The sequence below is a fragment of the Silene latifolia genome, chromosome X (genome assembly GCF_048544455.1).
Source record: "Silene latifolia isolate original U9 population chromosome X, ASM4854445v1, whole genome shotgun sequence".
Lineage (NCBI taxonomy): Eukaryota > Viridiplantae > Streptophyta > Magnoliopsida > Caryophyllales > Caryophyllaceae > Silene > Silene latifolia.
In genome coordinates, this window is record NC_133537.1 from 266,484,926 (window position 1) to 266,492,374 (window position 7,449).

Below are 7,449 nucleotides of genomic sequence, written 5' to 3' on the forward strand. Positions count from 1 at the left end.
AGGAAGTGAAGGAATTAATAAACATCTATCGTTTTAATAATACTAGTAAACGTTTTAAACAAGTTTTAAACATTTATATAGTGACCTCTACCCAACTATTATAAATGATTCCGAGATCCAAATTCATATTAACTCGGGCACGGTGAGCCGATTCATCCCTTATCAATATAACTCGGTGGATTAACTTTTAATCGATTCTACTTCTAGAACTCTCGGTCGATAAAATTACATTATATTTATCTTTAGCCCGGAACACATGCGACTACGGTCACCAATACTTCCGTTGAGCTCAATCCAAATTTCGATGTAATAACATTTTATTACCCACTTACCCAACGTAACAAGTTTAGTACCCCGGTGAGGCGAGCCTACTTCCTCATGAAATTGGGACTCATGGTTTCGACTATTTGGTAAGGCTAATTCTCAATTATTAATTTGTGAGAGGTCGTATCAATTTATTATCTATCACGTTTTAAGTGAACTAAAGCGGTGAACTACGATAATTATAATTGACACGGTCGATGACTCGATATGATATGCATGTGTTGTTATGGCGATTTGGCAATGCATGCAACATATTAAAGAAATGCAAAGCAATAATAAAATTCCTAGTATGGCCTTCCTAAAATAGAAAATCAAATAATCTATTACATATTCGGAAACTAACTCCTTTGGTCCTTTGAATCTTCAAATGGCACGCCTTCCAAGAACACCGTCTTAGTCGGAACGCTTTTCCGAATGGCACCGTCTTGAAGAAGCTCCATATTTACAAATAATAATAAAAATACAAAGCTATTCCTATTATACATTTGTAATATGAAAAACTAGTAAAAATAAAAGTGATACGAGATCACATTAAATTACAACCGAATCAATATTCCCTTTCATTACGGGTAATATCGATTAAAACTAAGGCCATACTAAGATAAAATTACATAATTCAAAATTATATAAATAAAAGACATTCAACAATTGAAATATGCAGCATTATAATATGTGTCTATCATGCCAAATTATGTGCCAAATCGCCCTATTTAACTTATATCGTTTATATAACCCGGTTTTATGGAAATGCGTGATAATAACTTCTTAAAATCACAAATCAATACTTAAATCACATTTAAGCTGAAGTTAATTATCCCAACACTCTTAGGACTCAAAAATTAGTCATCACTCAATTTTTGACAATAATTCAACTTGATTTAATTTTATGCTAATTTTTTACCTTAAAATCATAACATTTATGAAATAAATCCAAATTAAATTACAATAATTTCAAAATTTGAATTTTAAATTTTTGAACATTCTGTAATATTTCCATGATACTCATAATTACAAAAATCATGGTTAAAATTTTCGATTTAATTTTGAGAAAAAATAATTGCAATTTATCGGTTTTATCTCATAAAATATCTAAAGTATCCGAAAATTAATCCAATCAATTTTACAACTTTAGATATGATAATTGGTATATTTATGAAACCTAAAATAATTTTCTCATGCCATGTAATTCGTTTTAGCAATTTATGCTAAAATAGTCACTATTTATGCCATTTTTACTCTAAAAATTCATAAATCATGCAAAATGAAATCATTTTATCTCAAAATTTACACACTGTGTAAATCATTCATGACAACATATTAAAGTTTCATGGCCTGGTTCGAAATTTAACTATTTTTAACCATTTTACCTCTTTTAATCCATTTTTATATCATAAAAATCATAAAACATGCAATATTAATCAAATTAATATGACATTTTACACACAACTTTTAAAATATGTATGTGAGGTCATGTAAACTTTTTAAGGTCAGAGAATAAGTTTAACCATTTTTAGTCATTTAACCTCCATTTATGTCATTTTTATCACATAAAAATCATAAATCATGAAATATTAATCACATTAATATAAAATTTTACATACAATACATAAAATATTCATGTGAGGTTATACTAAAAAATCACGGCCATTAGTGAAGGTTAACTTAGTTTAGTGAATAAAAGTTAATTTTATTCATAAAAATGTAATTCTTTCACAAAAAAATCATAAAAATGAGCAATAAATTACCATAAATCTTAAAAATGACCTAAAAATATTTTTGGATCAGAATATATAACATGCATCATGATTTTGTGATTTACTCTTATAGATCACAAATTTTTAGTTTTATATGTTAACATTTTAACTCGGAAAAACAATAACTGATTATGCATGCAACATCCTATGCTCTGATACCACTTGTTAGGTTCATATACCTATTATTAGACTCCTCTAATAGTGAACTAAGTAAATTCTTAATTATTTGTTCTTTAGATCTAGTGCATGCATAACAAAATAAGAGATTTATAAGAAAAAACAATGTCCCTTACATTATATATGGGTTCGAAATTATGGGCACAAATAAGGTCACCTTCCTTATTTGTTCTTTATCTTAAAATATTGGGTAATCCTTCAAAAATCCCAATGTAGAGATTCTCCTTTGATTGCACCCAAGACTAATCCCTTAAACCAGTATACTAATTAACTAGATTAATATACTAGTACCCTTAAAATTAATTCTAATATTGTTATTATTACTACACTAGTAACCTTATTTTGATATTAAATAGATGAACAATCACTTGTTTTCTAAAAACTTGTTTAGAGAGAAGTGGAAGAGAAGAAGTATTTTGCATGTAAGATTATTGAATGAATGTTGAATGTGTAAGAGTATGTAAAGAAAGAGCCAAAACTACTCTTAAAAGAGTAGTATGGCTGGCTCATGTAAGGCCAAGGAAGGCATCTTCCTTTTTTTTCTCTTATCAAAGTGTAGGTTGTGTAAGGCTAGTAGTGTAGTAATGTGATCATAATTAGCGCATATTTAGCCCCCGAATTAGCCTTGTTCCCATGCTTTTTAGTGCTTATTTGGGTCATTTCTTATCTTTAGTTCTTTGTTTTGCATATTCTTTGAGATTTTGATCCCTTGGTAGGAAAGGAGTAAGAATCTTGCATTTTCATGGCAAAACGAGACTAAATTGATCGAATTCAATGACCAAGCATCAAGGAGAGACAAGATTAGAAGGCCTTTATACATATTATAGTAGAAGAGCAAAGTTGAGAAAGGATCCTTGAGTCCCCAAGGAAATCCCCAAGGAATTTATGAAGAAAAGGGAAGAAAAGAAGAAGATTTGTTCCGATCGACAATCCGAGCGGATTGTCACCAATCCGTCCGTCCCAGTTAAAGAAGACAATCCGAGCGGCTTTGCCCTATTCCGCTCGGATTCCACCTCCACAATCCGACCGGATTCCCTTGAATCCGCTCGGATTCCAACGCCAGAATCCGCCCGTCCCGACCCTATTCCGCCCGGATTCCAGCACAGCACGGATTGTCTTCTCCAAGCTACGAAGAAAGAAGCCCTTCTCTTGAAAAATACCGGCTCCTCCTTGCTCAATCTAAAAAGTGTAATTACTAGTTTAGCCCTTAGTTAACCCTAATGCATCCTCCCTAATTTCCACTATAAATACCCCATTAGTCTAATTAGAGGAGCATGTTCTTCTTATCAATAATTAGTGTAGTTAATATCAATCAAATCTCTCTTTAATATTGTAATCAAGTATTAATCAAGTTTTAATCCAAGTTTTAGTTCTTTAATCTCTCTTTTGTTCATCCTTTATTTTGGGTAATTGAAGATTATTTGGGGTATTGTTGGGAGATTGACAACCTCTCAATCAAGCATTCAATTACTTCTTTTATCTTTGCTTTATTATTGGAATCATTAGTAGGTATAATCTCTTAATCCCTTTTTAATTATTGTTAATTACTTTCATTTATTCATCATGTTTCATATTGTTGGTATGATTGACAACCTTGCTAGCATGATCAACATGATAATGAGTGAGTAGTCTCTTAGCTAGGGTTAATGGGTGATTAGGGGAAACCAACATGGGGAATGATTCATGCTTAAATTAATATGCTTTCATGATTTATTTGCTTGCTTGTTTTGATCTCAACTCATGCACATGTTATATTTGATGAAATGCTAAGCCTATGAATCCTTGCATTTACTATCATCTTCTATCTTTTCAATGAGACTTGTAAGACATAACCTAACTCGAGTCTCATTAGACCATGCATGTTGTTGAGTAGGGAAGATTAAGTCGACTTGTAGGTGTTGTACAATCTAATCGATTCGGCTCCGGGACCCAAACTTTCCTAGGATTGTAAGATATAACCCAACTCAATCCATCACAACAATAATTGCTTGCTTATAATTTGAGAACATGTTTGTATGATCATATCCCATGATACCCCTATGATCCCATGATACCCTAGTGCCTTTAATCAATTGTTTACACCCCTTTAATTCATCTTGCTTGTTTATTTTCATTGCTATTTTAGTTTAGTGACCTTCTACATCAACCCAATTTATGACACCCCTTAGACACCACTAGTTGCAATAGAAATCTCATTTCAATACCCGTCCCTTGGGATCCGACCTTTACTTGCCTCTTTACTAATTGTAGAGTTGTTTGTGGAGTTATAAATTGTGTTTTGATTCGACCGTGACCCAACGACCACATCTTAATTTGTGAACACTAAGCGGACTCGCATCATGTAGGTTCCATTATTTATCATTTTATCACATAAAATAAAATAATCACAACCCACTAATACTCCCTTCATTTCGGTCCAACACACATAAAATGGACTACCATTTTATTTTGTCAATTTGTCATTTGTCACACAAATATGTCACATGTAGTATGTTACATGTTATTAATTAATTTAATGCATATTTATAACATAAATATCATTTTATGAATTAATTAAATTACATACAACAAATTGACTAGTGATACTTGGTCACATAAATAAAATGGGTCATATAATTATAATTCACAATATCTTGTAATTATAATTAACCATTCATTCTTATCTCTATTGTTTCACAAACAATAAACAATTTTAGTAACAAAGCATTTTAATTACTAAAATAAATCTTATTTAATCCCATTACAATAAGATATAAATATTCTATCTCACAATTGAATTGTTCAATTTTAAGGAATTGATTAACTTGTATCGTCATACAATTAATTAATTTGTCTATTGAGGGAATTGTCCTTTAGGTGTGACCTTAAGGGATCAACTGATCACCATCGTCAAATGACAGTAATGTCAAACTCTAGTTAGCCAATCATTACCGATTAATGCTGATCAGTTGACTATATAATGAATCATCCCTTGCGTATTCTTAATATGAGATTTAAACATGTGATCGCACTATTGTTGAGGACACATATTCCAACATTATGAACCGCCATTTCTTCAATTTTGGCCCATGTTTGATTGTCATCAACTTCGGTAAACATACAATTGGATCCCATGTTGAGGATGTTGCGGGAGTCTCCATATAGACCATTCCAAAATTGTTGCACAAGGAACCACTCGCTAAGTCCATGGTGTGGACAAGAACGCCAAGTGTCCTTAAATCTCTCTCATGCTTCATACAATGATTCCTCATCCCTTTGCTTGAACCCTGTGATTTGGGCTCTCAACATGTTAGTCTTCTCCAGAGGATAGAATTTTTTATAGAAAGCAAGTGCTAACTTCTTCCATGAGTCAATACCAAGGGTAGCCTTGTCTAGGCTCTTCAACCATTGCTTTGCGGTACCAATCAAAGAAAAAGGAAATAATACCCGTCGGATTTGGTCTTGAGTAACCCCCCAAATTGACTTCTCTCAACTAATTGTATGAATGCGGATTTGGCAATGAAATTACCGGTTAAATGTGGTGGTGTAGGAGTACCATTTGGTAGGTTCTCCTCGGTTGGTACGGAATGTGATGAAACTTTAGGCATTGTGGGGTGATTTTGTGGTGGATTTTGTATTGGGTTGTCCTCTCCTTATATTGCAAAAGGGTTGGTAAACTCAATGTTATTTGGTTGAATGTCCACAATCTCTCCAATATCTCTTAAAGTACCTCTAGCAACTCTTCTATTGTTGGTTAAGGTTCTTTCAATTTCAAGATCAATAGGTAATGGATTAACTTGTGATCTCCTAGTCATGCAAAATATCAAACAACTCGAAAACAATTAGAACAACCTTGAGGAGATTGACTTCCCTAAGGTAAATAAAGACACAACTAAAAACAATTAATGAAAATCAAATCAAGTTAACACTGTCCCCGGCAACGGCGCCATTTTTGGTCTGGTTTAAACACGTCGTCAAAAGTTACCAACCAAAACAATATTTATAACTTTACAAACTACTCTTAGCAAAGAGGCAAGTAAAGGTCGGTTCCCAAGGGACGGGTATTGATGTAGGATTTTCAATTGCAAATGGTCGTGTCTTAAGGTGTCACAAATTGGGTTGAGATAAGAGATCAACTAAACTAATCAACAAGATAAAAGTAAAGCAATGAAAACAAGCAAGATGATTTAAAAGGGGTGTAAACAATTGATTGAAGGCACTAGGTGTCATAGGTTCATAGGGGATTCATGGGAGTTGATCATACAAACATGTTCTCTATTATATAGCAAGCACTTATTGTTGTGATGGGATCGAGTTGGTGTATAAGCTTACAATCCCTAGGAAGGTTTGGGTCCCGGAGCCTAATCGATTAGATTGTACATCACCTACAAGTCGACTTAATCCTTCCTATTCAACTATATGCATGGTCTAATGAGGCTCGAGTTGGTGTATAAGCTTACAAGTCTCATTGAAAAGATAAGTGATGGGTAAAAAAATGCAAGGATTCATAGGCTCGCATTTCATGAAACATAACATGTGCATAAGTTGAAATCACAACAAGCAAGCAATTTAATTATGAAAACATATTAGATTAAGCATGAATCATTCCCCATGTTGGTTTCCCCTAATTCCCCATTAACCCTAACTAAGGAAACTACTCACTCATGATCAAGTTTAACATGTTAATAAGGTTGTCAATCATACTAACAAAGCAAAACATGATGAATAAATGAAAGTTATTAACAATAATTAAACAAGGTTAAGGGAGAATTATACCTATGAAGATGATTCCAAATAATAAAGCAAAGAATAATAGAAGTACTTGATGATTGATGGAAGGTTGTCAATCCTCCAAATAAACCCAAATAATCTTCTAATTACCCAAAATAAATGAAGAACAATGGAGAAATTAAGGAAAGATTAAGATATGATTAATATTGAGAAATTGTATTACAACTAAATTAAGACTAATTTGAGAGAATTACAAAGTGATTAAGGATGGATTAGAATTGCTTAAGAGAGCATGCTAATCTAGGTAGTACAAAGGAGTATTTATACTAAAAATTAGGTACAAAGATTAGGGTTACTAAGGGCTTAAATGATTATTAAGTCCCTAAGAAAAGCTGAGGAAATGCTCCTCCCGAAGGAAATGAGCAGATTCCCGTGCTAATCTTGCCATGATCCGCCCGTCTTGAGGTAAGGCACGGGCTCTCTG

General features: G+C 32.8%; 1 non-coding gene across 1 annotated transcript; it reads left to right on the plus strand.

Moving 5' to 3' along the window:
• The first annotated feature begins 5,436 nt into the window (after positions 1 to 5,436).
• On the plus strand, positions 5,437 to 5,543 carry LOC141625560 (small nucleolar RNA R71). Its single transcript, XR_012535333.1, has one exon. It is a non-coding gene; the product is annotated as a small nucleolar RNA R71 (small nucleolar RNA).
• Positions 5,544 to 7,449: the final 1,906 nt, after the last annotated feature.